This window comes from Lathyrus oleraceus, chromosome 7 (genome assembly GCF_024323335.1).
Source record: "Lathyrus oleraceus cultivar Zhongwan6 chromosome 7, CAAS_Psat_ZW6_1.0, whole genome shotgun sequence".
NCBI lineage: Eukaryota > Viridiplantae > Streptophyta > Magnoliopsida > Fabales > Fabaceae > Lathyrus > Lathyrus oleraceus.
This window is the reverse complement of record NC_066585.1, coordinates 102,551,644-102,574,303: the sequence shown is the minus strand read 5'-3', so window position 1 is coordinate 102,574,303 and position 22,660 is coordinate 102,551,644. Positions and strand designations below refer to the sequence as shown.

Genomic DNA, 22,660 nt, shown 5'->3' with positions numbered 1-22,660 from the left:
ATGAGATATATTATCTATAGCCGTCAAAAACGTAGATAATACACTCGCATGGAAAATTATCCATAACCGGGTTGCAGGTTGTTAAATGGATAAACGACCGAAAAGAAAGGCATCGGTACCAGGACTAGGTATGCAAAGATGACCAATCAAAAGAGGATAAAGTTGCTAACTCGGAGCAAATATCCAAAAAGAAGGGGAAGACCCAAAGGGGACAATACTGCTTGATCAAGGCAAGTATCCAGAGGGGAAAAGAATACCAATACCGCAAAGAGGGGATTATATCTACCGGTTTGTAGGTAGAAAACCACAGAAAAGTAACCAGTCATCAATAGGATGAGCACAAAGGGTTAACTCCAACAAGGGGATGAAAGTGGGATTTTACAACTACCAGCTAGTAGGTAGAAAACCACAAAGATAGGACTTACAGCTACCGGTTTGTAGGTAGAAGCCAACAAACAGTCTGCTGAGAGACAGAGTGAGAAAAAGGATTTACAACTACCGGGTAGTAGGTAGAAGACCGAAAAATCCGCCAATAATCAGAATGAACCACAAAGGTTACCTCTGCTAGGGGATGAAAGTGGGATTTTACAACTACCAGCTAGCGGGTAGAAAACCACAAAGATAGGACTTACAACTACCGGGTTGTAGGTAGAGGCTAACAAACAGTCTGCTGAGAGACAGAGTGAGAAAAAGGATTTACAACTACCGGGTAGTAGGTAGAAGACCGAAAAATCCGCCAATAATCAGAATGAACCACAAAGGTTACCTCTGCTAGGGGATGAAAGTGGGATTTTACAACTACCAGCTAGCGGGTAGAAAACCACAAAGATAGGACTTACAACTACCGGGTTGTAGGTAGAGGCCAACAAATTCCGCTGAGGATAAGATGAATGAGTGCCGGTTAGTGAGCGACTATTCATTTATGCCCCAGGGAGGCACAAGAGACAGTTACAAGGAAGCCAGTTTAGGATCAATCCAAAAAGGCAAACTGAATCAAGACTCATCCTAATGAGGAAAGAACTCAATAGGGAAAACCCATCCCGTTATATGTGGGAGGGAACGGAAACAACCGTCATCCACGAGGATGTATCTCAGTGGGGAAATGGCAGGAAAGGATAGACACTTTCTGCTTAAGGGGTTGGCTCTACATGGAGAGATCAGACACACCCACATCTGCTAGGGGAAAATCTACTGGAGAGATTCTTATCACCAAACAGCAAGAGACAACAATCAACAGATACACGGCAACAGCTGCATCATGAGTATCCGAATGCTATGATTATGCATGTATGCATTATGCATGATGAATGTATGATGAATGCTGACAAACAGGCGTGCTCAACACACAGGTCCGGAAATCAACCATTCGGTACCACTCTTCCGGAGGGAAAACCAAAGTCACCAGAGAGCCAAGAAAATCCACTGGAGACTGGGATATTAGGGAGAAACACCATCCTGCAGGGGAGGAAGGCCACCAGAGGCTTCCGGGGGGATCGTCGGTCACAACCGGAGAACAGAGTTCAGCATACAGGCGGACGCGCCATGACCACTCGTGCTGGAGATCTGAGATACCATGAAGCAACCAGATCTCTGATGAGGATAGATAGGCACTGGTAAAGCTCATCATGCCAACAACTCCGTTGGGGATCTATCTGAGGACATGATGGAGTACTGGATGTCAATCCACGAAATACTGAGTCTTCCAAAGACAAGCACCCATGCCGGGAAGAAGAGGAAGACTGCTCTGCTGGAGAGACGAAAGTTAAAGTCTTCAATAAACACTCTGCTTGGGGAACTGCCCCACAAAAGTATTTCAACCACAACCTTGCTGGGGATGCCCCACGGTAGGGCTCAAACAAACCTATACTGGAGATGCCCCATAACAGGGCTAACAGGGACTTGGAGGAAGAATGTTGCACTGCCGGGAACATGAAGATAAACAACTTCAACCAACACTGCACTGAGCAACCTTGCTGAGGAGAAACCAAAAGAAATTCGACAGGAGAAAGATACGGTTATGCTCGAGATACGAACAAATGTCTTACCTGTTGGTAATCATACCACCCTCGGGAGAGCACTGCGGATCTCCTAAGTATCCTTCCATCATTGTGAGCGTTCACTTTGCTTAAGAACAATTTTTGAAAAATTTGTTTATTTTGAAAACAATGATACTTTATCAATTAAAAACATGCAAAACATTTGTTGAGTCGAAACAAATAAGAGTGCAAATAATTGGATAAAAGCTCAAATTGATGTGATGGAATGGTAGTCTGCAAAGGGCGAGACTCCATAGATCTGTACAAGTTTGAAATCGGTGATATATATTGGAGAAGGCTACATTGAACATAATGACCTTTCCTCTACCATTCTGAATTTTCGATGTATTCAAAGCTTCAGTCGACGACGAATCGAGAATTCCTGACGGATGACAGATGTACAGCACAGTCTTGTCAGGATGCAGTTACTTGCCAAATCCCTAATTTTTGCCTAGATTGCCCTTTCGGGTTTTCAATCCACCGAGACGCTCCTTTTTGCCTAAGTCGCCCTTTGGGGTGTTCAACTTAGCGAGCTGTTTTTGCTTTTTTTTTCTTTTTTCTTTTAGGCGAAGTATTTCTTGACTGCATCGGAATTCACAGGACGAGTGAACTTCTCCATCCATTGTTGTAAGTGTCAAAACATTGCCTGAAAAGGCTCTCTTGACAACAAATGGACGTTCATAGCTTGGAGTCCACTTGCCCCTGGAATCGGGCACGAAAGACAAGACCTTCTTGAGCACAAGGTCACCTTCTCGGAACACACGAGGCTTGACCTTCTTACCGAATGCTTTTTCACTCTCTGCTGATATGACTGACCATGACACATGGCAGTTGATCTCTTCTTTCTTTCAGTCGGGTTCAGCATCAGTCAACTTGGGACTTTGAGGGTGCTATTTCTCTTTTGTTTCTTTCTTTCTTTTTCTTTCTTTTGATTCAGATTTCTTTTGATTTCTTTTGATTTTGCACCCTCCTCTCTTTTTTTCTTCTCTCTTTTTTTTTGTTTGATTGTTTGTTTTTGTTTTTGTTATGCCCCAGTTGGCTGTTCTGCCGATTCTCGAGATGCAGCTGAATGATCTTCTTTTCTTGCTTAAGAAGTCGGGAAATCTCGTCAGGAATTCCTTCAACATCATCTTCTTCCGCTTCGAATACAGGGAATTCAAAATTGGGAGATGACGTCCGATCATTATGTTTAATGGGTTTAAGAAACAACCTGCATAAAGATTTTGATATGAAAAGCTCTTTGAAAATCAAACAAGACAATCGTTATGCAGATGAAAAGATTGCTTTTATTCTTGTTTTTAGGGTTTTTTGTGATCACCAATTTCATGCAAAAAGCAAAAAGGGAAAACAAATGGAAAAACAAATGTTTAACATGAATTTATTTGAATGAAAATATCATTGCACAAAATGTTGCCAACAATGTCATCACTTCTCCTTTTGGCATGGGAGAAGGGTTTTTAAACAAAGTGATTATTACTCTAACTTATGAACAACTGTAGGAAAGCCCACAGTGACCCAATTGTGATAGATCCCACCGGGGATGACAACTGTCAGTATCTCTTGCATCAGCAGCTTCTGTTTTCTGAACAACCCTTCTGAAGAAAAGTCGGCGCCAGCCCAGGACTTGTTATCTTCAAGCTTGATTATCACGGGGACCCAAGTCTTCAAAGTTCAGAATACCTGACCTCACGAGGTCTTGAACCTTCATCTTCAACTGAAAGCAACTATCCACATCATGACCAGGAGCACCCGAATGATACACACAATGCTGCTCAGGCCTATACCACCACCGAGGGTTGTCGGGTATAGCCGGCGGGTCTCTGGGAGTAATCAAGTTCCGCTCTAACAGAGAGGGATACAGTTCGGCGTAGGACACGGGGATTGGATCAAAAATGATCTTCTTCCTCTCATTACTCGTACTGGCTTGCTGGGAAGCCTGCTGCTGAGGACGATGTTGTTGATGCTGATATTGCTGAGTTGGCCTTCTCTGCTGTTGGGGTTGAGTAGCTGGAATAGTCACAGCAGCAACCTGACGATTCTGTCCTCTTTTTGCACTCCTCCGACGGTGCACAGCATTTGTTTCACTCTCTCCCCTTTTGGGTGCCCCAGAGTATGTCTTCTTAGAACTGGAAGAACTTGAAGAGCCAGGATGGCGAACCGGAGCGTGGGTTGCTCTGACATTAACAGTCTCTGCAGCAAGAGGCTGTTCACTGATTTTGATCCCCCTCAATTCATCACCCACGGCATAATCATTGACGAGAATAGTGACAGCAGCATTCTCATGAACGGGTACACCCACTGGTGAAGCACGGTGGACTGGTGGAATCACGGCTTCCAGTCTCTGGGCTAAGGCACGCAGCTCCTCTTGCCCCTGAACAACTCCTTGCATCATCGTCATAAACTGGGCCATGTTTGCCCTCATCTCAGCCAACTCAGCTTGAACCTGGTCCATACTTCTTTGTTGATTGAGTCTAGTTGAGTAACGATGCGGTCGGCGGTCAGCTATCCTGTCTCAGTCGGGAACCAAAGTGAGAAGTCTCTCCCAAACATGTCTGCAATGCAAGGATGTGCATGATATGCATGATATGCATGATATGGGTACTATTTTTTCATGAATGATCCTGATAAAGGATATGCGTATGCGAGTTAACTTTTTTCTTTTTTCATGCATTATTATTTTTTTTTTTGAAAAATAAACATGCTATGATGCAAATGATGCAACATGTCTGGTCAGGCTGTGCGTCTCAAGGCACAGGGTCAAAGCTTCGGCTTGAATTCTGAACCACAACTCATCTGAAACCCAAAGTCATCTGAGGAGCTGTCATCTGAACCCATTCTTAGAAACCAAATCATCATCTGAACGAGTACCCTCAAATTCAGCCCAGGGATCCGAAATAAACGGAACCCTCTGATCAATACCAGGGTCGAACCTCCGGCGCCCAGAAACAAATGTCCAGAATTCATATTCACCAACAGTACCGAGAGTCACCAACTGTACCTGTTAAAATGATCAATCCCTCCCCACTCACGGGTGTCATCTAGGCCAGGGTAAGGTCGAGAGAAACGCAGCATAAATAACCTTTCGCAGAATATCATCCTGTGCACACCCGATGTATGCACCGATAATATCCCACCAGGGTCTGAACTGCTCGTGATATCGATGTTCCGCTAAGTGGCGTACACCACCCGCTTCCCATGAATCACTCTATTCCTAGGTTTCCTAGATTTCACTCATAGCCTGGGTATTGGGCCTTTTACCTCGAGTAACTCCCACCCCAAACAGAGAAACACAGCACAGCCAGCAAATGAATATGAATGAATGCAAACATCAATGCACACAATAAATGCACATATATACAATGAATGCAATAAATAACAGCACAAAGCAACCAAAGCCCTAACCTAGAGAGCGCTAGGAGAGACTCGCTCAGGGAAGATGGACCAGCAAGAGGTCAACTTCTCTAGTCCCCAGCAGAGTCGCCAGCTGTCGCATTACGCGAAAAACCGGCGGGAAAACAAGAACAACAGAGCCGCCACCGTGCGTTATTTATCCCAAAAGAGGGAAAGGAAACGCTCAGAGTAAACCTGGAAAAGACATGGTCTCGCGACCAGAGAGAATGGGATCGGGAGTCGGTTATGCGAAGGGAAGGTATTAGCACCCCTACGCATCCGTCGTACTCGACGGGATCCACGCACAATAGGAAGGAAAAATGGTTGCTAAAACGCTGCTCACACACACACACTGGCTGAAAGAGACACAAGAAAATAGACAAGACTGAAACTGACTCGGCAGGATATCGCATCCTGGGCCTACTTAGTCTATCAGGCATAGACATCAGAGTCGAAGTAGTTCGGACTGGGGAAACGACACATGCTCGCTAGGATATCGCATCCTATGCATACGTATCTCCTCGGACGAAGGAGAATCAGAGCATCCGTAGCTCGGCTAACACGCACACAAACAAACACAGGCAAAGGCAAACGTGGAGCCCGAATGCCAATCACTGGACTTACATCAGCATCCGAACCAGAACACACACAAGAAGGCAAACATGGAGCCTGAATGCCAATCACTGGACTTACATCAGCATCTGAACCAAAACACACACAGGAAACCAACTGCCACTCGCTGGACTTACGTCGGACTCCAACCAGAAAAGGAGAAACAACTCACACAAACAAAACAAAAGGGCGAACGTGGAGCCCGAATGCCAATCACTGGACTTACATCAGCATCCGAACCAAAACACACGCAAGGGTGGTTAAGACACAAAGGGTTGAAAAAGAAAAAGGGCGCCCGAAGAGATCAGCTCATCTCCTGCCTACGTACCTCATCTGGTATGAGGATCAGGGCGACGTAGTTCCCCTACGCAGGGAAAAAGGACTAGCCTAACCAGATAACAGAGGGAGACACAACACTAGGGAGACTACGACTCGAGCCTAGATGTTGTCATGCAAAGTCGTCCCTAAGTTAAGGTTTCTAGCTAACTTGCACAGGAAGCAAGCCTATCCTAAACATGACTTGCACAGGAAGCAAGCCACACCTAACCTAACTTGCACAGGAAGCAAGGGTCTCGATTGCAACTAGGGCAAGAGAAAGGGGAGGTCTCAATCGCAACGAGGGCGAGAGAAAAGAATTAGTGTTAGTTGTTAGTCAAACTCGACAAGACATCGCATCTCGTGCCTACGTATCTCATCTGGACATGAGAATCAGAGTTACCGTAGTTCGGCTAAACTATTCACGTTAGTTTGTGTTTTTTAAGTGGACAACGTCACTGCGCAATCTACCTGATGCTCGACCTTTGGAGACTTACTCACCTGTAGTAGAAGGAGTTAACGTATCCTTAAGAGGGGATAATGTTTGTTTGTGTTTTAGGAAAGCTCAAGCAAGAAAGGAAGTCCTATACGAAGGAACCGTGCTACCTTAATTGACATGCAAACGAGACTACACGGAGTCTAACAAACCTAGGGGATACAATCACACCACACAAGCACATACAGCATGAAATAAACACACCAACAAGGGGCTCAAACATCAAGGCTAGGTTTTAGTCGAGGGGTCATATCAACCTCAACAAACAAACCACTGGAACTGGGTAATGTTAGCTCTTAACCTTGCCATTGAGGGGCTAAGGTGAAGCAGATGAAAGGTGAGTGAAGATAAGACTTCACAGCTCTTATCCCTGGCCTGGGAGAGCTTAAGACAAGAATGTGTGGGTTCAGAAGGTGGGAACCCTTCTACACATTTGATACTGACTCAACTGTACAATTGTACAAGATCTTGGGTTTGTATCTGCAATGCATCAACACAGTGGTGTGAGCAAAGCAGATGACACACAGAATAGCAGGGGATAGGTTGCATATCCCTTGGGTTCTGCCAATTGCCTCTTCACTTAGGAGGTCTTTGACTCTATACAAGGACAAATGTAAACAGTCACAAACATTGCCTCTTAAGGAGGACTTCAGACAGTTGCCTGGCCAAGTAACAGGCCAGGTCTTCCAGACTACATGAAGATGAGAAATATACCTCAATGCAAATTGCTCTTAAGCAAAGCAAAGCAAAGTTCACAAGGAACTAAAAGCAACTAAAGGTACCTGAAACCAGTCAAACAGAATCAGTACACAATTCAAAGTTAAGTCAAAATGAGATAGAAATCAACAGTCAACACAAGTAGTTAAATGTGTAATGCACAAGGCTCAAGCATGTGAGTCAAGCAACCTACAAAACAAATGGATTAGTCATGATAAACAATCAAACTCAATCAATTTGAATTGATCTCATTGGGTATTTGTTGGTTAACCTGAAAAAATGAACTCAAACATAAGTAACAGGACCACTAGGACAAGCCTAGGGTCAAAAGGGGATGAGAAAGTCAAAACAGCAAATGAACTCCAATCAAAATCAAATTCAAACAATTAAGAAACAAACTCAATTGGTTCCACAATCATATCATTCCTCATCATCATTCTATAAGCAAAAGAAGTCAAAGCATGGCATATGGAAGCTCATAGAAGTCAACAGCAAGACTCAACTCAAAACCAATCATAAACAATTCCAAAAATCATCAAATAAATCATGATCAAACACAATCCATAGCATGGTAAGCATGTCAAATTTCAGCTCAATTGGATCATGGGAAGTAGGGAAATGAAAATCAGAAAGGCAGGGCAAGTTTAAGCATGCTCAAAGAAGTCAACCAAACATGTATCAACTTCAAAAAATCATAAACCAGTGATAGCAAATGATAAATGAATGGGATTAACATCATGATAAACCTTAAGATGTGTACTAATCACATATCAAATTTCATGTCCATTCAATAAAGTATGAGAATTTCACAAATGAAATGGGAACATGTATCACAAAAAGTCAACATAAGACCAAACAGGGGAGAAAAATCTCAAAAAATTAGGAAATGCCACAAATAATTCCACAAAAAGTCACATGTAAACTAGACATACATAAGTGAATTCATGCAAAAAAATCAGACCAAATTGAGTTCAAGAAGCATGGTATCAAAAATCATGAAGTTGCACATCAATGGTGTGACACAAATTGTCACACCCTAATTCAAAAAATCATAACTCTCAAACCAGAAATGATAAATTCACAATCTCTATACCAAAATCACCAGGAATGTGTCTAGTTTAAGCATAAAAAATTTCAAAGCCATTGGACAAAGCATCATCATTTCACCAATGTTTTGGCAAAAGGTACAAAATATGGATACATGAACAAAACCCTAGCCCCAATAAATATTCCTTCATCCAAAAATTCTGGAAAAAATATGACAATTAACTAGAGATCAAGATGGACACAATGCAAAAATCCTCATGAATTTTGGATTAACAATGAAGGAGCTATGATTTTTCAAAGATGATGCATCAATTTGAAATAAATATTGAAGAAAATAAATGAAATAATGGTTTAATTGAATAATTTGGTCACGATGGCAAACTTGTAAATACCTGGCCAATTAAACAAAACGCTGCGTAGCGTTCATGAGCAGGAAATGTCCTGATTGGTCGTTGGCAATGAAACAGTGCTACGTTCATGCAGACCCTAATTCGTGAAATCCGCAGGAAATAGCGTGGGTAATGCTATGAAGGTTGCAGGAGAATCCGCAGGAAACTCTCCAGCAACCAAGAACAGTATGATGTTCTTCATCACCTTCAACGTGATTTTCCAGAAAATTCAAAAAGTCTCAGAAATGAAAATTAAGGACGGCAACGTGCATATCCAACATCACTTATCAATAAACAAACATTATTTCATCAAACAACAACAAATTGAACACAAATCGAAGGAATTTAGTCATGAACACAAAACTTGAAAACCCTCGTTCTCTCTCATTATGGCATGGTTTCTTTCGATTTAAAGCTCACGATACTCACAGTGAAAAGATCTACAAGAAACACCTCATAATTTTGGAAATGAAGAGATTCGATACCTGGCCAAATTTGGAGCACAGAACTGGACTAATGGTTGTTTCCTTGTGTTTTGTCGAAACAGATGCACTATGGTGTTGGTGTTGATGAATGGATGGAAGGCTTTAGCTTAGCAATGTTGGAATTAGCTCAAAATCAAAGTTGCCATGGACATGCTCTTTGATGCAACAAGGTAGAAATGATGCTACAGTTGTGATACATGGCTCCCAAGTGCTTCCAAGATGTTGGTATATGATGACAAAACCATAACAAGCTCGTGTGCTCTTGAGTTTTTAGCAGAATTTTGCAAAAGAAGAAAATGGTGTTTTTAGAGAAATGAGTTTTCTGTTGGTTTTGAGTGGCTGCTAGGGCTTTCTCTTGGCAGAAAAATGGACATATATACTTCTGTTTATGTTGCTAAGCATGATTAATGAACTTGGTAATTGGCATTTGGTAATTTTAGTGTTTTTGCTAATTTGAGCAATTTGGCCTAAGTGGTGAGGTGCAAGAGGCTGCAGCTCGAATCGGGCCTTCCAACATGTCTCAAATGTCATTTCTGAACATATTCAAAGGGCCAAAATGATTGAAAGTGTTTATTTTAAAAAGTCAAATTTCACCCTCACTTGAAATTAATTCAAGTAAGTTCAAAAATGCCATTTTGATCTATGATGTTTTGGTGAATGATGATTACATATTTGGAAAGAGGAGATCAAATGTGACTTGTTGCAAAAAACCCCACCCAATTTGGCCAAATGGTTTGAGAGATATGGCCTTTTGAAGTTCAAATATTTTTGAGAATGAATTGATCATAACTTGTCAACCATACATGGGAATTGAGTGTTCTTGGACTTTTTGGAAATGGGAGAACAAGATCTTCAACTTTCATGTTGGGCAAAAATTCATTTGAAGCTTGTATCATGATGTAAGTTTGAGGATCAAGACTTTCCATTTTTGGCAAATTCCAATTACAGGTCAACTTTCTATTTTTGGAAATTTCTTGTCTGGCTTCAAATTCTTCCATGATGGTGTTTGACATGTTATATGAGGCCTATTTGGACATGAAGGAACCCTCTCAAACCAATTCCCACCATCAAATCACTGATTAAATGCACAGTTGACCAACAGTTGACTATAGTTGACTTTCTAGGGTTTCTAGTAGACTGCACACTGACTGATGACTTCTGAGCAATCAAACCTTGACCAAATCACTTCAAAAGGACCCCTAGGTCATGTGAACATGTTGGACCAACCCTAGGGCCTTATTCAATGAAAATTGTACTTGCTTGCTTGATTGACTGATCTCCTGACCAGTTTGACCTAATCTGACTGATGATCTTGCACTTGGGGCAAAGGACAATGCAATGCTATGCAGTGGACTATGTTACATGTTATGACCTAATATGAGAATGTATGTACAATGATAGGTGCAAATTTGAGGTGCTACACATAGGAGAAGGATTTTAAAAACATATAAAAGCAATTACTTTGATCAATGCAAAATAACAGGAATATCAACAACAGTCCAATTGTTGCAAGCCTTTCCATGCGTCACAAAATTAGTGCAATCTTCCTCTTTGTCATCCTCTAGCACAACGTCTAAGTTTTGTTCATTGCCATGAATGAACCCTCCACTACGGAAGCTAAGTTTCATATCTTCAGACCTTGCAGTTGATAAACCTTTCTGGAACCCCAAACCGGTTTTTCTGCCTTTATTATCGGAGACCTCTACCATGCGCCCCCACTGATCAACATTGCCTTCTTCCAAAATCTTCTTAGCATCTTTCAATGAGGACATAGGTGCCCCAACCCTCTTTTCAGCAGAAATAGACAAGGCTTGGAATGGAGTTCCAACCTCATCCTCAGCTTCAACGTAAGAGAAAGATGATAGGGGGCTAACCAACAACGCCTTCTCTCCTCCAACAATCATAAGCTTTCCGTTCTTCACAAATTTGAGTTGCTGGTGCAATGTGGAAGTAACGGCTCCTGCCTCATGGATCCATGGCCTTCCCAATAAGCAACTGTAGGCCGGGTGGATATCCATTACTTGAAAAATAATTTGAAAATCACTCGGACCTATCTTAACTGAAAAGTCCACTTCACCAATAACCGTTTTGCGCGAACTGTCAAAGGCCATGACGATTACCCCACTATACCTCATAGGCGCTCCTTGGTATGATAGCTTTGACATAGTTGACTTCGGCAGCACATTCAGCGACGGCCCGGTGTCAACAAGCACATTTGACAAAGCATCCTCTTTGTAATTCATAGAAATGTGCAAAGCCAGATTATGGTTTCTTCCCTCCTCAGGGAGTTCTTCATCACAGAAGCTAAGATTATTGCAAGAAGTGATGTTAGCCACAATATGATCAAATTGATCCACTGTAGCATCATGTTCTACAAAAGCTTGTTCCAGAACTCTTTGCAGTGCTTCTCTGTGCGCTTCAAAATTCATGAGCAGAGACAACACTGAGATTTTTGAGGGGGTTTGGAGCAGCTGCTCCACCATATTAAACTCACTTCTCTTGATTAACCGAAGTGCCTCATCATCATTGTTAGCTTTCAAATTGTTGGATTCACCAGACTTACCTTTTGAAACACCAACTGGATCTACAACAGACACTTATACCTTCTTACTTACAACTGATTCTTCCTTATCCTTTGGGAACACCGGCCCAAACACACGACCATTGCGGGTCACCTTGGTAACATCAGCAATGCTCACCACAGAGCTATGACATTTACAACGGCGATACTGATCTATTACTGACATTGTTAATGTTGTTGCTGTCATACTGGATTACCAATCTCCTTGACTGCTTGAAAATGGGCACTATGACATTTACATCGTCATCTACATGACAGGATTGAACAATTTTAATCATGCCTTCATCCATCAGTCGTTGGATGTCCCTTTTCACAATTTCACAACCCCTCGGGTTAATACTACAGATAACACAACTGTCATGGTCATGTTCAAAATCACTCACCAAACAAATGTCCTTATGCATCTGCACTAAGGACCTCTGAATAAAGTGCACATCAAAAACCTTAAACTCGCCAGGACAACCATCCACCATATTCACAGAAGAGTTCTCATGAGCAGGCAACAAATTTTCTTTCACATTCGGCACACGATCCTCGAAGGACACCATTCCACTCTTCATCAGCTTTTGAACCTCACACTTGAGCGGATAACAGTTCTCGATATCATGTCTGGGTGCTCCTTGATGAAAAGCACAACGGAGCTCAGGCTTGTACCATCATGGAAGTGGTTCTGGAATTTGCGGCGGGTTTCTTGGTTGGATTAGGTTCTTGAGAACCAAAGACGGATACAATTTTGCATAAGACATAGGAATTGGGTCAAAAGAGACCCTCTTCCTCTCAAAGTTTTGTTGACGATGATTGTTGTTGGTATTGCTGTTATTGTAGGTGTTTGCTCATTGTTGCGGTTGTTGTTGATGTTGTGGTTGTTGAACCGGTGTTGATTGTCGATTAGAAAACACAAGGATAACTAAAGATACTTGATGATGATGTTGACGGGATGGTTGATTCCTTCTTATCCGAGGCCTCCTCTGCCTCCCACTGCTTATTGCATTCGCTTCATTGTCCTTTTTCTTCCCAAAATTGCTACCATACCTCTTACTCGACGATAGTTTATCTTTCGACAAACGTCCCTCTCAGAATCCTTCTTCAAGCCTCATCCCCATGTTTACCATTTTAGTAAAGTCACTGGGGGCACTAGCAATAACGTTCATAATAAAATGAACTCAGAGTTTTCAGAAAGATCTTTGTCATCTCTTTTTCCTCCAAAGGAGGAGTGATCTGGGCAGCCAATTCCCTCCATCTCTGCACATACTCTTTAAACATCTCCTTATCCTTCTGAGACATAGACCTCAGTTGGTCTCTATCAGGCGCCATATCCATATTTTACTTATATTGCTTGACAAAAGCCTCTCCCAAGTCATTGAAAGTGTGAATGCTTGCACTATCCAACCCCATATACCAACGGAGCGTAACACCGGTCAAAATATCTTGGAAATAATGAATCAACAGTTGATCATTGTCGGTCTGAGTAGACATCTTACGAGCATACATCACTATATGACTGAACGGATAAGTGTTCCCTTTATACTTTTCAAAGTCAGGCACTTTGGACTTCACCGGGATCTTGACGTTGGGCACTAAACACAACTCAGCAACACTCTTTCCAAACAAATCCTTACCCCTTAGCGTCTTCAATTCCTTGTGCAGCTCAAGAAACTGATCCTTCATTTCATCCATTTTCTCGTAGACATCCAGACCCTCAGATGGCTCAGAATGATAGATGGTATCCTCTACACGAGGTAAGGTGTGCACAACGGGAGGTGGCACAGACATGACCGGGCTAGATACCGGCATGGAAGCAAAAGTAGGCGTAAAGACTTCAAGCATAAAGTTGGACGACATTCCCCACGAGAATCCTGCAGACATAGTGGGTGCAAAATGAGCGGTAGCAACAGGCATGGTAGAGGTAGCCACCTCTGAAATAACCGTCCTCTGAGGAGGAGGAGGAGTTGCAGGCGTTGGAGAAGATTGACTCTGAGCAGCAAAAGCTGACTCCATCATGGCAGTCAGGCGGGCGATCTCGTCCTTCAACTCTCTGTTCTCTTTCTCTAGATGCTCCCTAATTTTGAAGTGATTGGCGCGGGTGTTGTACCGATGAGTCAGCTTGGCTAAAGCACAGAAGAAACACCAATGAGACATCTAGCGAAAGAGAAACCTGCTTATGCAAATGGTGCATGAAATGCAATGCTTGTTTATTTATTTTTATTTTCAAGGAACTTACTATATCATTTGCAAACATATATATCAACAATTGCAATAATTTTTATATGACCAAAAATCTCTTTTCATTTATATAATTGGAAGGATTACACTTAGTACAATTTCAGAAACCAAATGAAAAATACAAGAGAAAAGGAGACTAGTCATCCTAAGGATCCCTAACAATGGTGTCAGAAGACCTAGCTGAAGGTGCGTACTTCCTTCGAATGCTTCGAATCTCGGTCTCAAAAGAAGCCTTCATCTGAGTCTTCTCGAGGATAAGCTGATCAACAATATTCTTCCAAGCAACAGAAGGCTGAGGCATGCTATAAGATGAAACCTCAGGCTCTCTCTGTCTCTTCGTCACTCGGCCTTCAAGTAGCTCAATAAGTGCATCTTTGTCCTTAAATTCCAACTGCAACTCTTCATGCTTTTTGCTCAAAGCACGGAAACGTTCTTCCCACATATCCTTCTCTTGCTTCATCTTGACGAGCACATCTTCCAACTCCTCTACATCTTGGTTAGGGAGAGTTAATGGCTCAACCACAACCATAGACATAGTTCTTTCACAAGGATAAGGCATCTTCAACTCCAAAGCTCTCTTCTTCACCCAAAGAGTGTAAGCTTCTAAAGCTACACAATTGCACGGACCAAGCTCGGATCTTTCTTTCCTATGCACATTATGCCAAGCATGCACAATCTTCTGCTTTAAATGTTGGGGATCTTTACCCTCTTGATAGAAAAGACCTTCTAACAAAGTGTTATTAGGTTTGTCTCTCAAGGGGAACCCAAGTTGACGACGAGCCAAAGCATGGTTGTAGTTAATTCCTCCTTGTGTACCAATGAGAGGCACATTAGAGAATTCACCACAACTATCAATAATATCCAAACTGCTCAAAGACGGATCATACCGAACTATATCATCATTAGTGAGAGACATAAGTCTCTGAGACCATCTTAGACATTGTTTGTTCTCCACAAAAGCAGGTGTCTAAGGCAAGTGCGAAATAAACCACTTATACAAAAGAGGAATACAACAGACAATCGTTCCGCCACCCTTAGAATTCCTTAGATGCAAAGAGAAATACATATCACCCAACAAAGTAGGCACAGGATTCCCAATCAAGAAAAGTCTAATGGCGTTAACATCAACAAAACCGTCAATGTTAGGGAACAAAGTAATTCATAGATGAGTAACACAAAGATAGCTTCAAGAGCGTCCACACTACCGGCTTGAGCAAAAGCAGTAGCTTCCTTGATGAGGAAATCAGATGGCAACCCAAACAATCCTCCTTTCTTCACCCAATGAGCCTCTATCTCAGACTTCTTCAAGTGAAGAGCTTCAGCAATAATACTAGATCGGGGAATCTCCTCCAATCCACTAAAAGGCACTCTACTAGAAACAGGTATCCCCAAAAGATGGGAGTACTCCTCCAAGGTAGGCATAAGCTGAAAATCTGGGAAAGTGAAACAACGGTAAAGAGGATCATAGAACTACACTAGCACACTCAAAAGTCCTTTAACCACATCAGCAGACAAGATGGACAAAAGCTTCCCATGGCGTTGTTTGAAGTCCAAGGGATCTAATACAAAAGATGCTAGCTTCCTTAACTCTTTCAAGTCGGGACATCTAAAACTGTACTTCTTAGTGTTCCTTCGTCCATAATCCATGGTCCGAAAATATTTACAAATAATACCTCGGTTCCTTGAAATTTTTGTGTGATGAATGTTATGATGCGCATGAGTGCATGAATGCAACAATCACAAATAAGGGATCACACAAAGGTCAAGGGATGAATCAAGTCATTATCAAGATCAATCATCCATTTTGGTGGATTATGGTTTACACCTTATCAACACCCAAGTTCCATTGATATTGACAAGACTTGATTGGATCAACCAAGAATCAAGGGTTTGTTGTAAGTCACGAGCATGGAGTCTGGGTAAGAACCATCCCAAAGGAGTGAACTAAGGATAAAAACATGTAAATCATGTTCTAAAAAGTTCCCAGAGTCTTAATTCCATCTATCGGATATTACAGGTTAAGATGACTGACTCATCGACCCATAATATTCTCAAGAGAAACTCGTCTGAGTGTAGTATCGCGTAACAACTGTTATCAAGTCTACACTTGAACAGCCTCCACACTACATCCTAAATAGGCCAAGGGGGGTAAATGTTCTACGGTCCTCAACTTCTCGGACCCAAATTAGAGATAACAATGCCTAACCACAAATACTTGTGTGACATTTCCAAATCCAAAAGAGTCTCCACTGAGCAGATTGATCTCAAGCCAACTTGTTAAGGACTACTCCACACAAGTCGAACATGACTATACCATCCTCCTATCATAATTGCACTCAAGTTCGGGTTAGAACTTATCTCACCACTCAGAGATCACCAAGCACAACAAGCAGATTATATCATACATACATATATACAAACATCACATATATACAAATATATACACATAAAAAGTAGGCTAAACCCACTGGAGACTACTCCCCAGCAGAGTCGCCACTTAATTTTTGTAGCGGAAAATTCATGATCATCAAGCTATGGATAAGCTAGACATCAAATAACAAGAGTCGCCACCGCGCTTTTATTGTTTCCAAGGGAAAAGGGAAAAAGTACGAACAAAACCCAAAAGTAATAAGTTTTCAAATCAAAACTAATAAAATGTCAGAGATTACAGGTAAGGGGGTTGGTTACACAGAGGGAAGGTGTTAGCACCCAAAGTGTCTTATGTACTCCTAGGGAGCCCTTTTTGTGTGCATATGTATTTGGTACAAAAATGATGTTTACAAACAAATAGAATGGGGGGATGAGAAAAGAATTCATTAATTATATTTTTGTGTTTGACAAGACCTTCGGACTTGTGCCTACGTACCAACATAAAATAGAGGGATCAAAACCTCGTAGTTCGTGATACAAATTTCAAAGTGGATGCATTTCTTTTAACAAAAATTAAGTTTGAAAGACACAAAGTCATGAAAATGGTTTGAATGAGTTAGTTCTTTTTTGGCTTTTCTGAACGTTTAAGTCAAGTATAGTTAAGTTTATTTACAAATTTGATTTAAGAAAAAAAGTTTGAAAATGCAATGGCATAAGGCCAAAGTTTCTATCTTTTTACAAAGTGGTCAAAGTTTAGAACAAAATAAGTTCAATCGAAGAAGATTTTGAAAAGGGAGGGAGAGATTTTGAAATTAAAGAAATGGGGAGAAGATGAAGAGACTAATCCTATGCACAAAATTAAAAGTTAAGAGTTGAAAAGATCTGACCAATGGGTAGCAATCCAATAGACAAGAATGTCAATAGAAACCCAGAATTCCCTTGGACATTTAGAATCAAGCAACACACAAATGCACAATTATATTATCTTGAAGAGCAAGGCATCAAATAAAGATAACCACATCCATGTTTAGCCACTCCATGATCTTCTTCAGATTAGCCCATGTAACAGATGAACTCCACAAGTCACAGGTTCAAAATAACAGCTTCACAATTATCATGTTGCAGATGAACTCAAAAGGATCTTGAATGATGTATCATATGAAGTTCCAAATTGCAAGCACTTGGTTTTACAATAAGTTGGCATTGGCCAAGTCCTTTAGCGTAGGAATGTTGCCTAAGTTCTAAGTCCATTTGTCCAAGATCAAGTCAACAGTCCACATAAAAGTTTTTTTAGGGTTTTTGTTGTTATTATGTACATTAATGGTCAAAGACCACGCAAACAAGCAAAGTATACACAAACAAGATATATCACACAATATGGTTCAAATGGACAAAGTGAAAATTGCATTAACATAAACAATTAGAATGATATGAATAATGGAAAATGAATAAAGACTAAAATTAAATGACATTAAAGTAAATGGCTTGAAATTTAAAGTTAGTTGTTAATGAGTTAGAAGTTAGTATTGTTTGGATTTTGCTTTTCATTTTTAAGTTATTCTTTTGAGAACACTCAACCCACTTATCACAAGCATGGATCCTTGAACCAAGACATCTTCCAAAGGAAGGAAAAAAGGCCAAGTTTCCACACAATACCATAAAAGAGGGGAGACTTACAATCTCACTAACTAGAATGCTATGCCTTTTGTGTCACAAATTTAGCGCTATGTTAAGCAATCGTAATTGGACTTATGTAGAAGTCACAACTATTTGAGGTCGGGCAATAGAATTTTGGTGTTAATGCATGTTAGAGACATGGTATAATGGACTATGCTCATGAAATATACCACACACAAAAAGAATATGCCAAAGAGATGGTCTAATCTTATCCATACTTATGTTGATTTTTCAATCAACTAGCCTTAGGACTTTGAGATATCATAGGCCAAATGAAATGGATGCATAAAGAAGGAAATGAGATGAAGAAGGAATGGAATGGATCAAAAATCAAATTGGTCAAAGGAGAACTTTTACCAAATTAATATCATTCATTCATTTTGGGAGATGGATTGTACATTCCATCAATCCCCTAAATCCAATGATATTAACTTGACAAAGTCAAATCAACCTTGACCAAGGCCCAACAACAAGAGTCAAACTCAAACAAGTCATCACAATTGGTCAACACAATTAATTTTCATTTATTCAAATTAAAAAAATACTAAAATAAGACATTTAAATTAAATATGGTTTGTCAAATTCCTAAAACCTCATCAAAACACCAAAGAAATGGCCATGAGATTTAGCATAGGTCAAACAAGGTCAAAGGACCTTGGAGAAAAGTGTCCTTCAAATGAGCACAGAGGTCATGTATTTATAGCATGAATGAATGATATTTGCACACTTCAAAAATCTTTCCAAAATTAACAATGTTGATGGCACGAGTGCATGGGCATGTACAGGCCCATGATGCAATGCAAAAAGGTCTAAAATTATTCCAATTCAGGTCTGAATGAAGCTTGAATGACAAGAAATTGTGAACTGAAAATTGCGCAATTGATTCTTTCCAATGATGCAGACCTGTTAAAGCCATGCGCAACCCTAGCAAACCTCATCCAAAATGCATGAACTTGGGTTCTTTGGAAAACTTGGATTAAGGGGAACAAGTTTTATGTTCAACACATTTTCATTTGGAGCTTGGAACATGGAGAATTTTGAGGTGGAAGTTTGGAAATTTCAACATGTTGAAATTTTTTCTAAGTGTCAAGCCATATATCTCAATATTCCACCTTCCTTAACTTTTTATGTGAGCTTCAAATGAGAAAAGTGTCTTCATCAAAGTTGTAGCTATTTAAAATACCTTCAAAATGGTAATCAATTTCATGTCCTTTGGATTTAGAATGATAGAGTTATGCATTTTTGAAGTTTGGAAAAATCACTTGTTCAATGGTATAGGTCAAAAATGACCTATAATGTAACTTCATATCACATGCTCATAAAAGTTGAATTTTCTCTCACTACAAACATCCAAATTGAATTAGACATCTTGAATTTGATTTTGAAACTTGGAAATCTTTTATCTCATAAAAAATGAGCAAGTTATGGCCTTGGGAAGTTGACTTTCAAATTAGTTTTTAGACAAAATGACCTATAATGTTTCAACATAGAAAATGATTTTCCAAGCAAAACTAGATCTAGGTCTCAACCTGAAAGTTGTTTGGAATGTCATTTAGAGTAACGTTTAACTTGGAATCATTTTCATATGGTGAAAACTGTAAGAGATAGGGTCTAGGGAGACCCAGTTTTGATAAGATGAGTTCATCTGGCCAACCACCATCAACCAACTTGCCAACCTTCAATTCTTTGGACTTTCTTGGCTCATGGTAGATCATATATGCATAAGATGATGAATTTTGAAGTTTCCCTTGAGAAATTTGATCAATTGGTGAGATAGCTTGTTGGAGAAGTTACTCAAGATACCCAGTCAAAGTAGGGTTTCCAAGACAAATCACCTCCAAACTCTTGAAGAAAACTTGACCAATATAACATGTAGTAATCAATGGAACTCAAATATGATGCTCATAAACATTCTTGGATCAATTCATGGTTGTGCTATTTGTCATGAGGGTCTCAAACCCTAGATATGAACTTGATAGATCAATGGAGATCATGCCCTACCTACAAAAGGAGTTAGGCAAATGCAAAGACATATTTTTGATATTTTGGTTAGTGAAACATGATAATATACAAATATGATATAATCAGATAGTGCTTGGTGATCTCTCCCAAAACAAACCCAATGCAAGAGGGGTAAGGAGGATGCCAAGGTATGATCCCAATGCTAATGCTTATGATGAAATTGCATGAGGGATCTTAGGGTCAAAATTGTGGTCTTACACAATCCTTAAGTCATTGCAATACATAATTATTTTCACATTTCTATAATGGCCTAAACCAATTCCATACAATCCAAATTCCAATTTTACCATACATCCTAATACACCATCAATTCGATTACAACCTTAACTTCACTTTCATTTATGTCGAACCATTACAATAATATAACATGAGCAACTAAGCTAAGTACAAATCCATTCAATACATAGCATCCCACATGGCCAATGACAAGTTCCTAGCATAACATGATGATAGGTCAAAAACTCAATTGACAGTCTCATCCAATTTTCCCTTCATAAGCTATGTACTGTGACCATACATAGCAGCCCACGTGCATTCCAAGCAATTTGATCTGCCTGCTCTATAACACAGTAAATATTTTGTTTACAACTCATTCATCCAACATATACATGGCAATCTTATCAATTTTGGCATGAACTTTTTTTGCACATATGCAGTTATCGTAACCATGATCCACCTGCATAATTTTCAACTGACCTAAACTAACATTAAAGCATGTTATAGTAGGAACTTAAGTTTGACAGAATTTCAAAGCATTGACATATCAACCTCCATAACTAACACATCCTAATTGCCACTGTTTTTAAAAAGAAACTAACATTAAAACCTCACATTTTTAACAGAGCATTTAACAGAAATAATTAACAACTTAACAGTTAACATTGCATAACTCACATTCAAATCTAACTACATCAATTTCTAACAGCCAATTCGCATTGCATCAGTAAACAGAATTCACAGGCTAATTTTGTAACTAAAGCATTCATCACTGAATCTAACAAATCTAACAGGGTTAATTAAGAGAATCCAAGTCCTTAACAAACTTCATTCCAACTCAGCAAACTAACTCTAACAGATTAACCCTAACTGAAACTTTAACAGTGTCATTTTCATAACCAAATTGTATATGGATAGACTAACAGAGTTCAAACTCTGTCAAATCTGAGGTCTATATAACAAATCCAATCATTACAGAATCAACTACCAATCATTTTTATCAAAAATCTACCCTTATTCAATCATTTCCTAATCACTTTTCATTCACTCTCAAACATGAAAAAAAACTCATAGATCTCACTCTATTTTGCTCAATCTCGATTCACCCTCTCCCTCACTCAAAGCTCTATTTCAGAACTCCATTGAAGCTTCACCTTTAAGCTTCAAGAAGAGTGAGGTAGGCCTTTCATCACTCATTGTTCGATTTGGAAGAAGAAGTAGAAAGCAGAAGAAGCGGTGGACGTCAAAGAAAGAATCAGTATCGTGTATCACCTATTGTTCAAGTGATTTCCCTTCGCGCTTCGTCTTCTCCGATCGACATTCACCGGAACAGTGCTCCATTTCGGAGGTAAACTTTCTTCTCTGTTTTCCGCAAAATCGATTACCACTGTGTAGTAGACCTTCTTGGCATCATTAGCCCCATGGTTTGCATGAGAATCTCTGGTTTTACGCCATTTAATTTGACTTTGACATGTTAGGGTTCTTGGTTGTTTGCGTTCAATTGGCTCGATTCAAGAATTTGTAGAACTTTTCATGGCTATATATGGATTTAGAGCTTAGAATAAGGTAGAAAGGTGGTTTAGATTTGAGATTTTGTGGTGTCTCCGCCGCCGAGGGAGCCTCCGGCACGGCGTAAACGGTGACGAGAGAGATAGAGAGAGAGAACTGAGTGATGGCAGGTGAACGATCACTAAGTTCAATTGCTTTTAATTGATGCTTTTCATGTGTATCATTACTTGTGCATCCATTGGGCCACGTGAAGTCAAGAAGTTTGACTGTGCAGGCTTTGACTATTAGATTCCATTGCCACTTCAACATGACCTTATCCATTCCCTTTTGGCATTTGGTTTCTGAGTTCGGTGGGCCTTGGTCTGGGCCCAAGGCCAAATGATCACCAATACACCTATTCCAAGGAGAACCCCCCTTAGCTTAATCATCATTTTAGTTTTGATTTTTTTAGCATTAATTAGGTTTTATCTTGATTAATAAGTTTTGTTTAGTTTGATTAATTTTAGGATTTAATTAGAATTTAGGACTAATTAGCTTAGAATCTTAATTAGAATAAAATCTAGGTTTAATTAGAA

The 22,660-nt window shown here is 40.1% G+C and overlaps 1 long non-coding RNA gene across 2 annotated transcripts; it reads right to left on the bottom strand.

The window, feature by feature from the left end:
* Window positions 1-20,565: 20,565 nt before the first annotated feature.
* LOC127107331 (uncharacterized) lies at window positions 20,566-22,366 on the bottom strand. Of its 2 annotated transcripts, none has more exons than XR_007795685.1 (2): window positions 21,849-22,366; window positions 20,566-21,036 (listed from the first exon to the last, which is right to left on the bottom strand). It is a non-coding gene; the product is annotated as an uncharacterized LOC127107331 (long non-coding RNA). The 2 variants fall into 2 exon arrangements; XR_007795684.1 differs by having other exon boundaries at window positions 20,566-20,919.
* Window positions 22,367-22,660: the final 294 nt, after the last annotated feature.